The following is a 20,114-nucleotide window of genomic DNA, read 5'->3' on the forward strand; positions in this document are numbered from 1 at the left end:
TGGAGTTGGAAAGCAACTGCCCTCTCAATCACCTTGCCCAAGAATGTTAGTAAAGAGACTGGTCTGTAGTTATTTCTTATCAAAGAGTCCAGTGAGGGTTTTTTCAAAAGTGGTTTAACCACCGCTTGTTTGAGGTTAGATGGAAATTTTCCCTCCCTAAGGGATGCATTGATTATAGCCTGAAGTAATGTTGTTACTGCATCCCCTCCTTGAGCGGTCAACCAGGATGGGCAAGGATCAAGAGGGCATGTTGTCTTCCTTACACAACCAAGAAGCTTGTCCACTTCATCGGTATTTACAAACTCAAAGTGATCCAATCTAACATAGTCCACGGAGTTACTGGACATCTTTCTCATAGCTTCTGTTGTAATACCGGCATCAAGATAATCTCTTATCCAAGAGATTTTATTTGCAAACAAGTTGTTGAATAGGTCACAGCAGGCTTTTGTTGGTTCTAGAAGAGAGTTCAGGATGAGAGTCACTCAACTTTTATCTCTACCTTTTCCTTTCCTCTTGCTATCCCTCAACATCAGTTAAGTACACAGATTATTTCACAGTCATTTAATTCTCTAGAACACTGACCCTCCCCCAGACTTTTGGGGCCTACCACCCCCTTTCCTCTTGGTCAACAATCCTAGCACTCCCAATGCCTATTTCTTCATATTAGCAATAGCATGTACCTTTCTATACCACTTATCAGTGAACTCATCACTCTCCAAGTGGTTAACAATCTATAAGCTAATTGCCCCCAACAAGCTGGGTACTCATTTTACCGACCTGTGAAAGGACAAAAGGTTGAGTCAACTTTGGAACCCCCGGGAAAGACTTTGACTTCACATCGAACTCACATCCTTATGGCTATAGTACCAGCATTTAATTACTATGCCACCAGGGCTGTACTGTTTGCAGCCAGCTGGCCAGTGGCATCTACCTCAGCTGTACCCAGCTCACCACTACCTCCTCTTCCGTCTCAGCCTCTCATGTATAAATATTGCAGGGGCAGTGTCCCAGGCCTGCTCTTCTCTCTCACCTGCATCAACCTTCCAGCAAAAGGCTGGCTTACCAGCCCCTCAGTTGTTGCTCCCAGGGTGGCCGGATACAAGGGGAGCAGCAACCAAGCAGCCAGTCCCTTTGGGAGCAGCAACCAAGCAGCTGGACAAGCAATAAGTGAGAAGTTTCCTGCCTGTGCTGGCCTTGTGACAAATGCCAATGCAAATGAGATGCTTCTCAATCACTGCTCTCAAGGTGGCCACATTCCAAGGGAGAAGCTTTTCTCTGGTAAAGAAGGACTCTCATTGTTTTGTCACTAGGGAAGGTGGGGGGCAGCCAGCTTCCCATTTTTCTCTTTCAAAAAATCGACCCCGGATACTCCTCCTCCTCCTTCCCCAGAGGCACGCCTTCCCCACATAGCTTCAAGTCTCCCCTGCCCCCCACCCACAAATGTTGTTTCTTCTGCTACCTTTTTTCTCAGCCTGTCTGATAAAAGAAAGCAGGAGCAGCAATGCAGCTCTAATCTGCCAAGTCCTGGAAAAATTCACAAAGCTTAAGCAGGTTTCCAAATGTGCAAGCTCCTTTGTGTCGCTACTTTCATCCCACCACCACATGCTCCAACTTTTCAACCCCACCCCTTGCATGGCATAACTTTGCCTGAAGGCTCCTCGGTGGGCCTCTTTTCCCACACCACCTCTCTGGATCTTTCCAATGCCTCTGGGATATTGCTCAGGTTGAGAAACTCTGCTCTAGTACTTGTAACAAGAGAACAGCACCCCCCCCTTTTTTTTTTGCTAGCCACATCCCAAACTATTAATCTTTTATTCTAGATCACAGTTAGTTACTTCATCAGGTATTTTTTTTAGTAGAGAGAATAAAAAACTGAGCATTTATTTTCAGATATGATAAATCCTATAAGGACTAGTAAGAAGTCTTGATTGGTGCAAAAGATGGGGAACATGAGAGAGTACAGCTTCAGCACTTTTTCTGGAGCATAAACTGGGACCTCATATATCCGAGTGCCAGCGTACTTAACTGATTCTACTTGCTTTGACAAGTGAATGGAGGTGAGAATGAAGTTTTCAGGTTTTATGTTGTTTGTTGATGTCAAGCTATATACATTCCTGTATTGGATAACTAGCGTGATTTGAGTATTGGACTGTGACTCTGAAAATCAAGGCTCAAATCACCACTTGGCCATGGAATCCCACTGGTAGATCTTGTGTAAGTCATAGTCTTTCAGCCTCAAAGGAAGGCAAAACAAACCCTCACCAAAAAAATCTTGCCAAATAAACCCCGTGGTAGGATTACCATATGTTAGAAATGACTTGAAAGTACACAACAACAACAACAACAGCAACGCAAGGGTAGACAACATATGATTTCCCACTGTACTGCTCTTCCAACTACTGGTGGCACGGAAACAGTAGTGAAGGTAGCATTTAGTGGGATGGAAATGCATGTGTGTCTCCCCAACCCCTGGATGTTGCCCGTGCCAGCAGACAGGGTATTAGAGAATGAGGCAATAATTCAGCAAATGCTGGAGTTCCTGCTTTACACCAGTTAAGTGGTAATACTTTCTTCCTTTGCATTTGTCATCAAAAGCCAAAGGGTGCATTCTGAAAATCTAATGCAGGAATAGTTGCAGGTGTTTTCTTATCATTTTTACTTTAAAAATACAGTATCTTTTCTACAGCAAAATGGCACAGTATTTATTCTCCATTTAGTATTAAGGCAACACAAGCAAATGACCCTGGAGTTATGATGGTGATATTATTTAAGAGATTTTCAAATGTGAAACTGCACATGCTGAGAGCAATGTTATTGCTGTTATTTGGTTTCCTTTCCTTCCTTCTGCTTTTTAGTTGACTGGAGATATTGAACAATTGTTTAGCATGTTATGTTAGTTGCCTGTTTGGCAATTGAAGATGTCACAGATGTCAAAACCAGCATGCTAGAGGCCACATGCTAGATGGATGGACTTTATTAAAGAGACCACGAATATGAGTTTTCAGGAGCTGGACAGAGCAGGGGGGGGGCCTGGAGATGTGTCATCCATAGGATTGCCCTGAGTCGAGATTGATGCAGAGACAATTAAAAACAACACCAGCAAAATGTTGTGGCATTCTATCATAGAAATGATTTGAGTTGCTGATTTGTAACTCAGTGCTTATCTGCACTACAGAATTAAATTGATTTTATCCACAATCCTTCTCTTCTTAGAGAACTAGTGTGGTTTGAGTGTTGGACTACAATTCTGGAGACCAGGATTCAAATCCCTGCTCAGCCCACTGGGCCAAGGAAGACAAAGGCAAACACCCCTTGCCAAGAAAACCCTAAGTTGGAGATCATGTGAAGGGTCACAACAACACAACAATCTTCTCTTCTTAACATGTCTTGGATACTATCATTTAAGGACGTATACTACAGCTTCCTGTCAGAGAATTCTCAGCATTTTGCCAAACTAGTAATTCTGGGATTCATTAGCATGGAGCAATTATTATCAAAGTGGCATGAAACTCCTTACTGCATATGCAGCATGGGCGTTGGACCTAGAATTAGATGTGTATATCTAGGCTGGTAGAAGTTGATGTCTGAACTGGTTCTCCCCAAGGCAGGTCCTCCAGTCATCTGAAAATATTATACAGAGCAACGGAGGACCTGCAAGAGTGAACTGTGATACTCCACAAATCTTCTTAAAGTGGAAAAAACTCCTTTTGTTAGCAGATATGTTACATACATGGATGGTAGATCCTCCATCCAAGAGATTGTCTTTTAAATATTCTAATGTACCTGTAGCTCCCCTATCTATTCCCTTCCTGCAAAAAGCTCTACTGTTGTTCTAAATATGTGCACATGACTTGCAAAGTTATCTTGGGTTGCCATTCTGGCAATAATCCAGTTTCAGCTTAATCAAGACCCATGCAATACCTTCCAGTTTTGGTCATAACATACACACCAATATTTCACAGATGAAAACCAGGACACAAGTGGCCAAGCAAGAGTAGCAACATAAGATGAGCAACAACACACAAGCTAGGAGGGACTGCAACACTTTGCTTTTGCCCGAGTCTACAGGGAAGGCAAGATTCTGCCTCCTCTTGTCCTCTCCCCCAGTTGAGTTAATTCAGTGCAAATTACTCTTGCATTTGAACTCAGTTGGCAGCAGGTAAGCTGAGATAAAGGGAGGGAATGGGAGGAGGAAGGAGAAACTGAGGCATTTTAAAGGCAGCTGAAAAAGTGGTACAACAGATCAGGACAATTGCTGCCAAATTAGAATAGTTGGAGGGTATGAAAGTGTAGTGTAGTGGCTTGAGTGTTGGGCTAGGACTCTGGAGACCAGGATTTGATTCCATGAAAACTCACTGGGTGACCTTGGACAAGTCACATGCTCTCAGCCTCAGGGGATGGCAATGGCAAACCTCCTCATCAAATCTTACCAAGAAAACCTCATAATAGGTTCACCTTTGGGTTGCCAGAAATACATTAGAAACAACTTGAAGGCACACAACAACAGCAACAAATAATAATCTGTAGTCATTATTTTTGTCTTCTTTTGCACTTTCTTCCTTAACTTTCTACATTCATTCAAAGTCCTTACTATTTTTCACAAGCAATATAGTATCATGTCTTAAGTTGTTGATGTTCCTACCCTCTGTTTTCATGCATAATTCCACTGAAGCTAAATCTGCTTCTATATGAAATCTTCTGTATATAGGTTTATTTATTATTTTGAGAAAGGGTCTTTGTACTATCCCCAGGAAGTTTATTCACTTTTTTTTTAAAAAAGTCTAACTTTTAAGACATTATTTGCAAAGAAAGAAGCTTCAGCTTATTCCTTTTAAACACAGAGATGGTGTAAGGTCCCCATCTACTGGTATGCTTGAGCTATGAAAATCGAGTAAAAAATATAACATTGGAAGTCTCAGTTTCACTTCCCATTTTATTAATGACCAGTGAGTGCATTGAGATGAGCACAGATTGTAATTGAGCACATCCACTAAAATCATGGATTGAGTGATGGCCTCAGCACTTTGCAGTCTGTACTTAGAATACAGTTACGGATATCACAATTTTTTTCTGGCAGAGCTCCTATGTCATCAACATCCATGTGACAAGCTTAAAGTCAGCATTTGAAACTCTTCCCTCCATGGTATCTGCATGCTTGGTTTTCTCCTCAGTTTTTGTTTAACATGCAGTTGTTAAAATTGCAGAAGCCTTAGTAGGAAATAAAAGCTGTTAACAACCAGACTCACATTCAGAGACAGATAAATACATGCAGCTGGCCAGCTGAAATTCAGCTGTACATGTTATATTTCAGCAAAACGAATTAAATGAACACAGCCTCTTAAGTATAATCAGGCTTCCTACTCCATCCCCCTCTTCCCTTCCTTTCGCCTAGGGGAAACTCTGCTGCAGACTAGTATCAAGAGCCTTACCAGGAAATTATATAGATAAACCTGGTAAGGTATGAGTACCTATGTTGAACATAAATTCAACCAATAACTGTTACTGTTAGGTGGATTTGTAGATGGTTGACCGGCTGAACCCAAAGGATCCTCACCAAAGGCTCCTCTTCATCTTGGAGAGAAGTGACTAGTGGGGTGCCATAGGGTTCTGTCTGGGCCAGTGCTATTCAACATCTTTATCAATGCCTTGGATGAAGGAATAAAAGGCATGCTTATCAAATTTGCAGATAGCACTAAATTAGGAGGACTAGCTAAAACTCCAGAGGACAGGATCAAAGTTAAATATGATCTTAAAAATTTAGAAAGCTGGGCCAAAACTAACAAAATGAATTTCAGTGGGTAAAAATGTAAGATACTTCACTTAGGCCGAAAAAATGAAATGCACAGATATAGGGTGGGGGACACCTATCTTAACAAAACTACATGTGAAAAGGATCTAGCAGTAGATCACAAGCTGAACATGAGTCACCAGTGTGATGCAGCAGTGTGATGCAGCAGCCATTGCGATTCTAAACTGCATCAATAGAAGTACAGTGTCTTGATCAAGGGAAGTAATAGTGCCACTCTATTCTACTTTGGAATGCTGTGTTCAGTTCTGGGCATCCCAGTTCAAAAATGATGTTGACAAACTGGAGCATGTCCAAAGGAGGGCAACCAAAATGATGAAGGGTATGAAAACCATGCCCTATGAGGAGTGACTTAGGTAGCTGGAGATGTTTAGCCTGGAGAAGAGATGGTTAAGAGGTGATATGATAGTCCTGTTGAAATATTTGAAGGGGTGTCATATTGAGGAGGGAGTAAGCTTGTTTTCTGCTACTTCAGAAAATATAACCCCAGAGCAATAAATTCAAACTATGAGAAAAAGAGATCCACCTCAACATTAGGAGTAACCTCCTGACAGGTAAGAGTTGTTTGACAGTGGAACACATTCTCTCAGAGTGGGGTGGAGACTCCTTCTTTAGAGGTCTTTAAACAGAGGCTGGATGGCCATCTGTCAGGGCTTTGATTGTGTATTCCTGCATGGCAGGGAGTTGGCAAGACAAATGCACAAGTATCACCCTGTTGGTTGCAAAATTTTTGTCACTGGCAGTTAAAATTAGAGAGAGCAAACTACTAAAAAGGGGTCTGACTAATGGATCCCCAATGTTGCAATGCAATCTGACAACTTAATTTTTCTTTTTTTTTTCTGCATTTTAATTGATGACACCTTTTCTTTCAATTGGGGTGCTTCTGACTGTCGCTTCCTCACCTGACGCTCAGGTGAATGCGACGGTCAAGAGCACTGTTATCAGCTTCGGCTGATTCGCCAGCGCGCCCATACCTGGCCCAGAGGACCTAGAAACTGTTGTGCATGCTCTGGTAACTTCGAGACGGATTTCGCAATGTACTCTACATGGGGCAACCTAAACAAACCGGAAGCTTCAACTGGTGGCAGAATATGGCAGCCAGGGCTGGTCACTGGCGTTTCCAGGGCCAGCCATATAACACGGTGTTGAAAGATCTCCATTGGCTGCCCATCCGCTTCCGGGCTCAATATAGGCGTTGGTGATTACCTATAAAGCCCTAATGGCTTGGGCCCAGGATACCTAAAGGACCCCTCTCCCGTACATTCCGCCTCGCACCCTCAGAACGTCTGGGCAGCAGCTACTGAAGGTGCCTGGGCGAGGTTAGCCTCCACAACACGGAGGACATTTTCCCGCTGCCCCAGCCCTTTGGAACACGCTGCCACTGAGCTCCGCTCGTCTACCACCCTGGCCCAATTCAGGAAGGACCAAAACCCTTCCTGTTCCAGCAGGCATTCCCCAATAAAACCCTGTGGGCCTCCCTCTCTTCCGTGGCCAAGAGGTTGTGGGCTATGGGGCTTTTTTGCTGCTTTTTATTTTATTGTATTTTTAATTGTTGTATTGTGTGTGTTGTTTTAACCTGTTGTAAGCCGCCCTGATGTGGGAAGGGCGGGATATAAAAAAAATTTATTTATTTATTTTATTATATATTAATATTCCATTTATATCTTTTAAGTTCTTCCCCACAAGCAAGAGCCATCACTTCTTTAACCAGCTTCAAATGGAGTTGAAAACCATCCTGTGTCAGAGAAGCCTTCCAGGCATTGCTAATGTCGCTTATTATTTGATGTTCTTTTGGTGCCTGTTTATCAAACCATTTCCGTATTGCTATGTACTTATATGTATTATCCTACTTGAGAGTATGTATTTTCCCTGGAAGAAGATTAACCATCCATTATGAAGCCAAGCCTCCCTCCAGCCATCTGCCTTGGTCCAGGCCTTGAGGTAGAGAGGAAGTGCTGGACCTCTTACCCTTTCCCTCCACCACTCCCTCTCCTTCTGTGTCATGTCTTTTAGATTGTAAGCCCGAGGGAAGGGAATTCGTCTATCTAAAAAGATTACAGCGCTGTGTAAATTTACAGCGCTTCATAAATAAAGGTTAATAAATAATAATAAAGTTATTGCATGCTTTGATGGGTCTATTGACCAAAATAAAAATTGTCATTGACTAATTCCTAAGGCTGTGAAATGGCTGCTAAAATGGTGGGGGGGGGGGGTTTGGTGGAAATTGCCAAAAACCTTGCAGGGATGTATGTGCACTAACATTGCCCTCCATCACCTGGGCAGCGGCTTGGAGGACTCACTCCTCCCCGCCGGAGCAGCGTTTTTTCCTTGGGGGCGGGGCCGGTGAGAGCGGCCCATAAAGCCGGCTCCCGGCCTCCCCCAGAAGACGCCTCCCGCCCTCCATCACCTGGGCAGCGGCTTGGAGGACTCTTTCCCGCCGGAGCAGCGTTTTTCCTTGGGGGCGGGGCCGGTGAGAGCGGCCCCATAAAGCCGGCTCCCGGCCTCCCCCAGAAGACGCCTCCCGCCCTCCACACCGGGGCAGCGGCTTGGAGGACTCTTTCCCCGCCGGAGCAGCGTTTTTCCTTGGGGCGGGGCCGGGAGAGCGGCCCCTAAAGCCGGCTCCCGGCCTCCCCCAGAAGACGCCTCCGCCTCCCACACCTGGGCAGCGGCTTGGAGGACTCTTTCCCCTCTTCCCCCGCCGGAGAGCGTTTTTTTCCTTGGGGGCGGGGCCGGTGAGAGCGGCCCCATAAAGCCGGCTCCCGGCCTCCCCCAGAAGACGCCGCCCGCCCTCCATCACCTGGGCAGCTGCTTGGAGGACTCTCCCCCCCCGCCGAGCAGCGTTTTTCCTTGGGGGCGGGGCCGGTGAGGCGGCCCCATAAAGCCGGCTCCGGCCTCCCCCAGAAGACGCCTCCCGCCCTCCATCACCGGGCAGCGGCTTGGAGGACTCTTTCCCCTACGCCGGAGCAGCGTTTTTCCTTGGGGGCGGGGCCGGTGAGAGCGGCCCCCATAAAGCCGGCTCGCCCCTGCCGCTCCCCAGAAGACACCTCCCGCCCTCCATCACCTGGGGAGCGGCTTGGAGGACTCTTTCCCCGCCGGAGCAGCGTTTTTCCTTGGGGGCGGGGCCCCGGTGAGAGCGGCCCCAAAAGCCGGCTCCCGGCCTCCCCAGAACGCGCTCCCGCCCTCATCACCGGGGAGCGGCTTGGAGACGCTTTCCCCGCCGGAGCAGCGTTTTTTCCTTGGGGGCGGGGCCGGTAGAGCGGCCCCATAAAGCCGCTCCCGGCCTCCCCCAAGAACCCCCCGCCCTCCATCACCTGGGCAGCGGCGTGGGGACTCCTTCCCCGCCGGAGCAGCGTTTTTTCCTTGGGGGCGGGGCGGTGAGAGCGGCCCCATAAAGCCGGCTCCCGGCCTCCCCAGAAGACGCCCTCCCACCCTCTATCACTGGGCATGGCCCGGAGGACCTCTTTGTGCTGCCGGAGGACTCTCTTGCCGCCGAAGCCACTGGATTGCGCCAGGAGTTGTTGTGGCTAAGGATTGTTTTTGCGGCGCAATGGGGCGAGAAAGCGCAGCTTTTAAGCGCAGCTTTTATTGGGTTGGGAAGGCTGGATAGCCGCGAGTAGAGGATGCCTGAGGTGGCTAACCTCTGCTCCCTTAATTGCGGAGAAGGGAGGGGGAGGGCTATGGATGTGGGGGAGACACGGGCTGGGAGGAGGGGGATTACACTGCTACGAGCGGAGCTCCCATTGAGGTAGTGTGGGGCGGGGGAGGTATGGCGTGTGGGAGAAGGGACTTGCGTTTCCAGAGGAAGGAGAGATAGATGCATCATATCTATCTCCCCTTCCTGTCCCCCCCCAACCAAAAGGGACCTGAGGGTCACTCCAACCGTGCCAAAACCCTGTCGCTGCTCCTGTGCAATGCCAGGTCAATTAACAACAAGTCCCGCATCCTCTACGATCTGTTGGGAGGACAGTAGTTGTGACCTGGCTTGCATTACCGAGACCATTGGCTTGGGCTGAAGGGGACGCTGTGTGGCGCAGGCCCGCCAGCTGGGTTCTCGGTGAAGGAGCCAGCCCAGGTTAGGTGGGCGGGGGGGGGTGGCCTTGATACATAGAACACCTTGTCCCTCACCAGGAACCACATCCGACAGACCTCCTATATTGAGTGTATTTACCTCCGACCTAAAGGCTAGGGACAGTCAGGGATTCTGTTAGTGTATCGGCCACCCGTGCATTAGCGGATCCCTTAACGAGCTGACACAGCTGGTCGCTGAGCTGATGCTGGAGACACCCAGGCTACTTGTCCTGGGTGACTTCAACATCTCCCTCATGGCCAGCTATGTTCCATCCGGTGCGGCTCGGGAATTCATGGATACCATGGTGGCCATGGGCCTGTCCCAGCTGAAAAGGGTCCTACGCATTGCGTGGGTAATACTCTTGATTTGGTCTTCTGTTCGGATGCGGAAACCGTGGGTGGAAATAACTAATATTTCCCCCGTGTCATGGACGGATCATTTCCGGTGAGGGCAAAAACAGTCTCTACCCAGATCCCCCCCGGGGGTGGTGGACCTGTTAGGATGGTCCACCCTCGACGGCTGATGGAACCAAAAGGTTCCAGGAAGCTTTAGAGGGGTACATGGTTGGAAGTGACGGCGATTCTGTTGATGCCCTTACGGTATCTGGAATACCGGTCTCTCAAGGGCTAATACAGCATCGCTCCTAAGCGCCCTCTCAGGCCCGCTTCCAAGCGCAAGCCTGGTACACGGAAGATCTCCGGGCAAGGAAGCGGAACTGCGACGGCTGGAGTGCCGTGGCGGAAACAACCTTCGCTTACACGACAAGGCCTCCTAGACCAATGGTTAAAGGACTACGGAGAGGCGATACGAGCAGCAAGAACTCGTTCTATGCTGCTCGTGTCGCGTCCGCGAGTCGCGTCCAGCAGAGCTGTTCAGGGTGGTTAGGGAGCTAACTCAGCTCCCTCCTGCCCTGAACCAGATCCTTGAACCTTCTAAGGCCTGCTGTGACAATTAATGACTCTTCGCGGATAAAACCTCTCGGATAAGCGAAGGCTTGACGCCGACATCAGGCAGACCATAGAGTAGAGGATCCAGAGCCTCCGTGGACTCCATAAACGGGGATCAGTTTGAGTGGTCGGTACCGATGATGTGGACAAGAGCCTCGGAAGTGTTCGAAGACGACCCTGCTCTCTCGACTCCCGTCCCTCAATGGCTAGCGGCCCAGGGGGGACCGGCGGTAACTTTATTGTTACGCTGGATCATTAATACATCTTTGAGGGAGGGCAATTTTCCATCAAATTAAAATTGGCCATTGTAAAACCTATATTAAAAAAAGCCCTCCCTCGACCACCCGGGTACACAACAATTATCGCCAGTCTCGCTGCTGCCATTTTGGGGAAGGTGATCGAGAGGGCGGTTGCGATCCAGCTTCAGAGGCGTCTTGGATGAAACGGATTATCTGGAACCAGTTTCAAACTGGCTTCCGGCGGGTACGGTTTTGAGACGGCCATTGGTCGGCCTTGGTCGATATCGCCTTCTGGCATTGACAGGGGAAGCGTGTCCCTGTTGGTGCTCTTGGACATCTCACAGCTTCTTCGATACCATAACCATGGTATCCTGTCTGGGGGCCTGGCAGAGGTGGGAATCGGGGCACTCCTGCGCGCCATTGTTCCGTGCCGACCTCTCCGGGAGGTCCCAGAGGTGCAGCTTGGAGACGTGTGCTCCGATGAGCGGGCCCTTAAAACTGGGGTCCCTCAAGAGCCCATTCGTGTCTCCCATGCTATTAACAGTTACAATGAAACCGCTGGGAGAGATCATCCGGAGGCATGGGCGCGGGGTTTCAGTAACGCTGATGACAACACCCAATCATTTCTCTATGTCTTCCGACTGATGCAGTGGCCGAGGCAGTGGGGCGTCTGCTCGCTCAAAATCAAGGGGTGGGGTGAGGAGGGTTCGTGGGGGATGGGGAAGAGGAAGAGGAACGCGTGGGGTGAGTAGACTCAGAAAAAAATAAACAAAGAAAGGGGTTAACGTGGGGAGGAGTCAAAAAGTAAGGGCGTGCAGATGTGGACGGCGCGAGCGCCACAATGTCTAGGATACATCCGACAGTACACTGAACAACAGCGTCGGACAAGCAACATCATCAGGCAGGTATGAGGTGAATACGGAGATGACATGCCTCAGGCCTCAAGGAGAACTAAGCATCCAGACGCATGCAAAGTAAGCGTGACTTCTGTGTTTGAATACCACTCGGATTAACACCTGGATCGGGGTCGGGACGTGTATCCGGATCAGACATTGCTTAAGGCAATTCTGTGCGTCCGTTAAGCTAAGAGAATCTGGGGTACTACTCTTCATACCCATTTTAGTACGCTCTACAAGCCTGCATGTCTTTCACATCAAGTAGCTATCGACTGGGTGCCGACCATTAAAACTTCTGTGTACCATGACTGCTGACAGCTCTCTATTCGCACAGCGCCATGCTGCGCATAACAACTGGAGATACGCGACACACACACCTATACGGCTGCGTGCTTGCGAGGATGACCACGTTTGAAACTTGTAAAACAATGACGACTAGCTCTGGTAACCTCAAGAGTAGTCTGCCATGACTCCCATTGGACGCACGCTCGTAACAATGCTCACTCGACATGGGGGCAAGGGAACCCGAGTATACGCTAAGGCCAGATGACAACGCTATCAAATGCGTCACGACGATATGGATTATCTATGCTCAGGCATGGTCATCGTGTCCTATTCCTACCGAGCGGCGGCAGCCAACAAAAAAAAAAAAACAACCAGAAGAAACATACAACAAGATGCTGGCCCAGGAGGCGGCCATAGCGTCGGAGGTACATCCCAGTGCGACATCGACCAGATCGGCTGGGGCAATATAGCGATGGTGGAAAAAGTTCGGGGAAAAGCTCAGTGTCTTGGTGTAAAGGGCAGAACTAAAGTTATTATGCAAAGCGACAAGCGTGAGTTGAAGGGGCTTGATCAAAACTACCAGCCCTAATACTGTGTAACTATGGCGCTGCAGCGCCGGCGTCAGGGACTTAGGCTCCAGGGGTGAGGTACTCTAAAGATGGCTGGCTGCGGATCTTGAACGCCGATCATTCACAGATCAGGCATGGGCGCACCACAAGATACAGTCGCTGAATGCTGCTTTTGCTCACTGCCACTTCGAGGGTGCGATCTGCGTGAAGGCGCACAGAGTACACAGTGTGAAAGATTCTACTTACCTGGTGCACCATTTATCCTCTCAAGTCTATCCAACGCTGTGCTGGCGTACTAGTGCGACGCTTACTGGCAGCTAGGTTGTACCCAGTACGCTGGAACCGACGCTGCCGTGCTCAGACACTGGACGACGACGGCTCTTGCTTGTTCCCGGTCGCTAATGGAATTCTGTTAATAACAAAGCCAGCTTGTGGCTCGTCATCTAGGCATTCGTTTAAAAGTGGTCGCTGTGTGCGTGTGACATATCGCTTCTTGTGTTACCGTTCAATCGTGTGTGCGATTCAACTTGTGGAGACCCTCAAAGCCAACTCAGCAGTATCCTAGGCACGGACCGGTGCTCACTTCGCGACCCTTGTGAGCTCACGAGACAGAGGGAGGTGCGGCATAGTGGGGGATTTGTGTCCTCGATCATATAGTTTGTTTACACTGATTTGATAGTGATACTAGTTATACGTTGATACTTCTTCAAACATTGTTGCTTGTCTATGCTTCTTGGAGGACATGATTCGTAAATACAGCCGTGATCTCAGGGAGGGTCGTGCGCGGAGTAAATAACGTTTGCACTACATTCAGCTAGCTGTATATATCTCTTCCTTTGCTTACCTCGTGAATTCCTCGAATGCGAGTGGCTAAAAATCATGCTTCTTAGATGGAAACAGGCCTCATGTGCGCCTTGTCTCTCGTGAATGCTGCACTACTCTAGACCGGTGCCGACTCTCTCGGGCCGCAGCACATGGCACCAGTTGCTACACGCGAGCTCTCTCACGTATCGTTCTCTCGCAAGTTGTAAATAAGTGGGCCTGAAGACAGACGGCCAGCGCGAGTGTGGAGCGTGCGTGTTGAGACCATGGGTGTAGAAGAGCGATACGGATAGTTTCGTCTCTAAAAATGCGTTGCACATGCAAACCCAGCACGTAGACACTAGGTTTAGCAGCATCACAGAGAGTCTAAACACGCTTACAACGCGTCTTACACGATTACTTCTACTGCTGAAAACAGGAGCTCGGGTGCTATATGTAAATGGTAAAAAATGAGTACCTGTTTTAATGCCACCTTGCGCATAAAAATAAAACTTCCTCCATGTCCTATTCTGCTGCCCTCCTCCTTTGTCTCCCTGCTAAAGCGACTTAAAACCCATCTAATCCAGATTCTATTCCCACAATGGCTATCTAGGTGCCTCAGAAGCACATAAAACAGGGACAGAATCCATAAAGACCCCCCTAAGGGTTTCCTGGCTATCTTGGCTCTAAGATTCTTTGGAGTCCAGTAACAGGTTTTTCTTTTATTCTTCTGGGAATTCATAGATAATGGGACTTCCTCTTTTTAATTTCAGAGTAGCATGTGACTGCTGTTTTATATTGATATTTACCTCATTCTTGTCAATGAGAATTAGGGATAGATTTTTAAAAAAAAACAATACAATTACATAACCATTAGAGGATTAAGATCCTCAATAAACAAAAAAAGAAACATAGGCCCATTGGCACTCCGGGGGTCATTCACACATCATTTTTTTAGCGTATTGATGTGAATAACCTCACTCATGCATTCCAGGTTGTCACCGAATCATAGAAAGTAGAGCTGGAAGAGACCACAAGGGCCATCCAACCAATCCATTCTGCCATGCAGGAACTCTCAATCAAAAGCATCCCGACAGTGGCCATCCAGTCTCTGTTAAGACCTCTAAGGACGGAGATCCACTACACTCCGAGGGAGTGTGTTCCATGTTGAACAGCCCTTACTGTCAGGAAGTTCCTCCTAATGTTGAGCTGGAATCTCTTTCCTTCAGCTTGCATCCATTGCTCCAGGTCCTGTTCTCTGGGCAAACAGGAAACAAGTTAGCTCCCCCTCAATATGATAGCCCTCCAATATAACTAGTGCTATCATATCACCTCTTAACCTTCTCTATTTAGGCTAAACTCCCCAGTCCCTAAGTCATTCCTAAGGGGCATGGTTTCCAGAACACGCTCCAGTTTATCAATGTCCTTTTGGAATTGTGGTGCCAGAACTGGACACAATATTCAAGGTGGGGCCTGACCAAAGCAGAATAGAGTGGCACTATACTCCTTGTGATCAAGAACTATCGTATTGATGCAGCCTAAAATTGCATTGGCCTTTTAGCTGCCGCATCGCACTGTTGACTCATGTTCAACTTATGGTCTACTTGGGACTCCAGATCCTTGACACATGTTTATTTAGCCAGGTGTCCCCCATCCTATATCTTGCATTTATTTTTTCTGCCTAAGTGCAGTACCTTACATTTCTCTGTGTTGAATTCCTTTTGTTAGCTTTGGCCCAGCTTTCTAGTTTTATTCAGGTCATTTTGAATGTTGATCCTGTCCTCTGGGGTATTAGCTATTACTCATAATTTGGGTCATCTGCAAATTTGATAGTATGCTCCCAACCTGTATCCAGGTCATTGATAAGATGTTGAATAACACTGGCCCCAGGACAGCCCTGTGGGACCCACTGGTCACTTCTCTCCAGGATGAAAAGGAGCCATTGTTGAGCACCCTTTGGGTTCGCTGTCAACCAATACAGATCCATGTAACAGTCTTTGTCTAGCCCACATTTTACAAGCTTGTTTGCAAGATATCATGGGAAACCTTGCAAAGGCCTTATGAAATCAAGATATACTATATCCACAGCATTCTCTTCAGTACAAGCGGTAATTTTATCAAAGAAAGAGATAGATTTGTCTGGCATGACTTGTTTTCTGAAACCCATGTGCTTTTTGTGATTATGGCATTGCCTTCTAGATGTTCACAGCCTCTCTTTTTATGATCTGCTCTAGAATCTTCCTGGTCTAGATGTCAGAAAAACTGGACGATAATTGTTGGGATCCTCTTTTTTTCCCCTTTTTGAAGATGGGAACAAGTTTGCCTCCTCCAATCTGCTGGGATTTCTCCTGTTTCCAGGAGTTTCAAATATATTGCCAAGGCTCCGATATTACATTGCCAGATCTTTTAATACCCTTGGATTAGTTCATTGGTCCGGGAGACTTAAATTTCATTTAGATAACAGGTATTCCTCTACTATCTCTTTACTTATTTTGTACTGAAATTCCCCTATTCTGTCCTTGCTCCATTATCCTCAGGTTGAGCATCTTTTTCCTTTTCTGAGAAGACTGAGGCAAAGAAGGTGTTGAGTAATTCTGCCTTTTCTCTGTCCCCTGTTAACATTTGCCTCCTCTTGACGCAGTGACCCTAACCATTCCTTCTTCTTCCTTTTGCTGCGGACTATCCAAAAAAGCCATTTTATTCTTTTTAACCTCTCTAGCAAGCCTGAGTTCATTCTGCACTTTAGCTTTTCTGACTTACCCCACACATGCCTGCTATTTCTTTTGAATTCCTTTTCATGATTTCCTCCTTTTTCCATTTCTTATACATGTTCCGTTTAAAACTTAGCTCAGGTTGAAAGTTCTTAAGCATCCATCCGTTTTTCTTTCTCACTGGAACTGTTTGAAATTGTCCCTTTTGGAGAAACTCTCATCCGTCCTGAACTCCTTATCTTTAGTATTTCTGACCATGGGTCACCCTCAATACTTCTCTAAGTTTACTGAAACCGCTCTCCTAAAGTCTAGAATACTGTCTATGGCCTGGCTTCTCCTTTCCATTGTATAAAAACCCAGGAGAACATGGTCACTTCCACCTAATGATCTCACCACTTGCACCCCATTAACCAAGTCATCCTGTTGGTAGGATCAGATCTAAAATACTGACCCCTGTTGCCTCTTCCACCTTTTGGACCATGAAATAGTCTTCCAGGCAAGTGAGGAATTGCTAGACCTTTGAGGATTTTGCTGAGTTTGACTTCCAGCAAATATCAGGATAGTTGAAGTCACCCATCACTACTACATCACTCTTTTCTGACTGTGTTGGTCATCTTTTCTAGAAAAGAATCATCCAATTCCCTCGTCATTGGGGGTCTGGTAGTAGACCCCCCATAACATCCTTGTTGTTTCCCTGCCCTTTAATTTTTACCCAGATGCTCTCCACCTGGCTTCCATGATTGATGGTCCTGGATTCTTCACTGGTGTAAATACTCTGTCATATAGTGCTATTCCTCCTCCTCCTTTTCCTGTTTGGCCTATTTTCTCTTAATAAGGTTATACCCCTCTATTTCCACATTCCAATCAGAACTCATCCCACCAGGTTTCAGTGATGCCTATATATCAATATTTGCTTTGTTGTACTAGGAGTTCAAGTTCATCTTGCTTATTTTCCCATGCTCTGTGCATTAGTGTAGAGACATCGCAGACACGGGTCCATTTACTTGCTGCTTGGCAAGTTTTTTTGCCTCCTACTTTTGGTCCTTGCACTTTTTCTTCTTTCCTCTATGTCAGTTTGATTATTTTCTCCCACCTTTCGCCTTCCTCTTAAATTGTCTCCATTCCCCACGGAACTCAGTTTAAAGCCCTCTTGATCAAGTTCTTGAGACTGTTGGCAAAAACATTTCTTCCAACTGGTATGAGATCAACTCGTCCGTGCAAGAAGTCCCTCCTCATGGAACCGCAGCCCATGATCAAAGAATCCAAATAGTTTCTTGCGGCATATCTGCGAGCCAGTTGTTCCATCCGCTTTTTCCTCTCCCTTCCTGGACCGTGCCCTTCAACTGGCAGAAGAGACGAGATGACACCTGTGCATCCATTCCTTTCAGCTTCCTACCAAGCGGCCTCGTAATCCCTTTTGATGTTCTGCAGGCTGTGTCTTGCAGTATCATTGGTTCCCACCATGGACCAAAAGGAGGGGTATTGGTCAGTAGGCTTGATAGTTCTTGTCAGCCTCTGTATCACATCATGGATCTTTGCCCCGGGAGACAACAACCTCTCGAGACATCTTGTCAGGCCTACAAATCACTGCTTCTGTACCCCTCAGCAAGGGTCTCCCCACTACAACCACATGCCCCTCCGAGGCTTAGCAGCGACTGTTCCCTTGGGTGGGATTCTCAGGCTTGCCTGCTCTGTCCCGAAGTCGTCCATGCTGCTCTTCTTCATCCTCCTTGATAAGGGAAAGAGCTTGAATCGCTTCTTTAGCTGCAAGCTCCCCGAACAATTCCTTCTTGGCCTACTTCTCTGTGTGACATTCCTCCAGCTGTCTGCCTCCTGTGTATGTGAAGTGACCTCCTTCGGCTCCAGCACTTCCTCTGCTGTTATTCGTCCAGGATTGTTAGTTCTGTTTGTGTCCAAGAAATCCTCCTGCTCCCTAATAGTGCTGAGTGTAGCTACTCTGGACTCCAACTGTGCACTGTTCTCCTCCAAGAGCTACCAACTTGCATTTGGGGGCATGTTAAGTTCTCCACGTCTGTAGGCAAAAAGACAAACACCACAAGTGTTGTAGGTGACTGCCGTGGTTCCGCAGTGTCCATACTGAAAAGTCTTAGGAATATACTGAAACAGGACTGTGGGCTTCCTTCTGAAAAAAAAAAATCCCCAGAAAAACACCAACGGTAAAGCCTTGATGTTCATCAACAATTTGTGGCAGTGAGCTCAATAAACTCCCCCTCTGCTGTAGACTCCTTGGATGAAAAAAGATAAAAATAAGAGGGGAATGATATAGAGCTATGCTAGCTCCACCCCTAGTGACTCACAGATGTGACTCACCAGAGCTCCACCCCCTCTGCAACAACGCACACTGTCCCAGAGTTTAAAAAAATTAAAACAGTCACCACCAAAATGGGCCCAGCTACCATCTCTCCTCCTCCTCTCTGTAGCAGGAACTGCCTGGAGAGGCTCTGGGAGGAGTGAGGTAGCTGGGCAGCCATGTTCAACTTGTGGTCTACTTGGACTCCTAGACCCTTTCACACGTAGTTTCATTCAGCCAGATATCCCCCATCCTATATCTGTGCATTTATTTTTCCACCCTGAGTGAGTACCTTACATTTCTCTGATTGAAGTTCATTTTGTTAGCTTGGCCCAGCCTTCAGTCTATTCGGGTCATTTGAATTTTGATCCTGTCCTCTGGGGTATTTGCTGCTCTCCTAATTTGGTGTCATCTGCAAATTTGATAAGTATGCCCCAATTCATCATCCAAGTCATTGACAAAGATGTTGAATAGCACTGGGCCCAGGACAGAACCTGTGGGACCCCATGGTCACTTCTCTCCAAGATGAAAAGGAGCCATTGTGAGCACCTTTGGGTTCAGCCGGTCAACCAATTACAAATCCATGTAACAGTTACCTTGTCTAGCCAACATTTTACAGTGTATTCACACCATGGAGTGGCACCATCTGCATCCTGCAAGTTTGAAACCGGAGCCGGGGGTTGTGTGGGGTGGGTCCCCCATTGCCAAAGCCTGGCTTGTCCTCCATGGTTGAGAGGAGAAAAGACACTGCTTTCCCTCAAGAGTCACCAGAAGCCAGCTGGAGCAATGGGTACAAAGGGAAAGATGAAGAGGAGAAGGGTCCCCTCATAAGCATGGCTGGATTGAGCCTTGTTCCCAAAAGGAGTTGACAATGCAAATAGATTTCAACACCCATTCAAGATAGCAGAGTTTAATCTGGATCTATTTGCATCAGTTTTCTCACCTGTAGGCAACGTGAATCTTCTTTAAAAACTCAGAAAAGACATGATATCAATTATCCTGGGTTAAGTAGGGGTTTTTGGTAGCCCCCCCCCCAACTGAATCAAGTGCATGTGAACAACAGAGATTCAACCTGAATTCATCCTGGATTATTTTCATTGTCTGAATAATCTCCTGGGCAATTCTTGGGATAAAAAGAGTCCCCTTTGCCTTGAACCAGTTGGAAACTCTAGAGAATCCTGGAGCATGACGACTGAGCACTGGTGAAGGGACAGGGGAGGAAAGTTGGCAGGAGGGTGAGCCATTGACCTCATTTCTCCCAGAACTTCCACCTCCTGCCACAGCACTTTCACTTCATGCCCGCAGTTCCTCCAGCACCATTGTATCACACAAATGCACATTCGCACAACATGTATGTAGACAGTGCTGCTGGTATTGGCCAGTTGTGGGTGCCATTTGTGCAGCCAGCTCATCCTCTCACCTTGATGTTAAACTGGGTTTTCTCATCAGAGTGGACATGGCCTGTGCTAAGTTATATTTG

The sequence above is a fragment of the Sceloporus undulatus genome, chromosome 4 (assembly GCF_019175285.1).
Source record: "Sceloporus undulatus isolate JIND9_A2432 ecotype Alabama chromosome 4, SceUnd_v1.1, whole genome shotgun sequence".
In the NCBI taxonomy this organism is placed as follows: Eukaryota; Metazoa; Chordata; class Lepidosauria; order Squamata; family Phrynosomatidae; genus Sceloporus; species Sceloporus undulatus.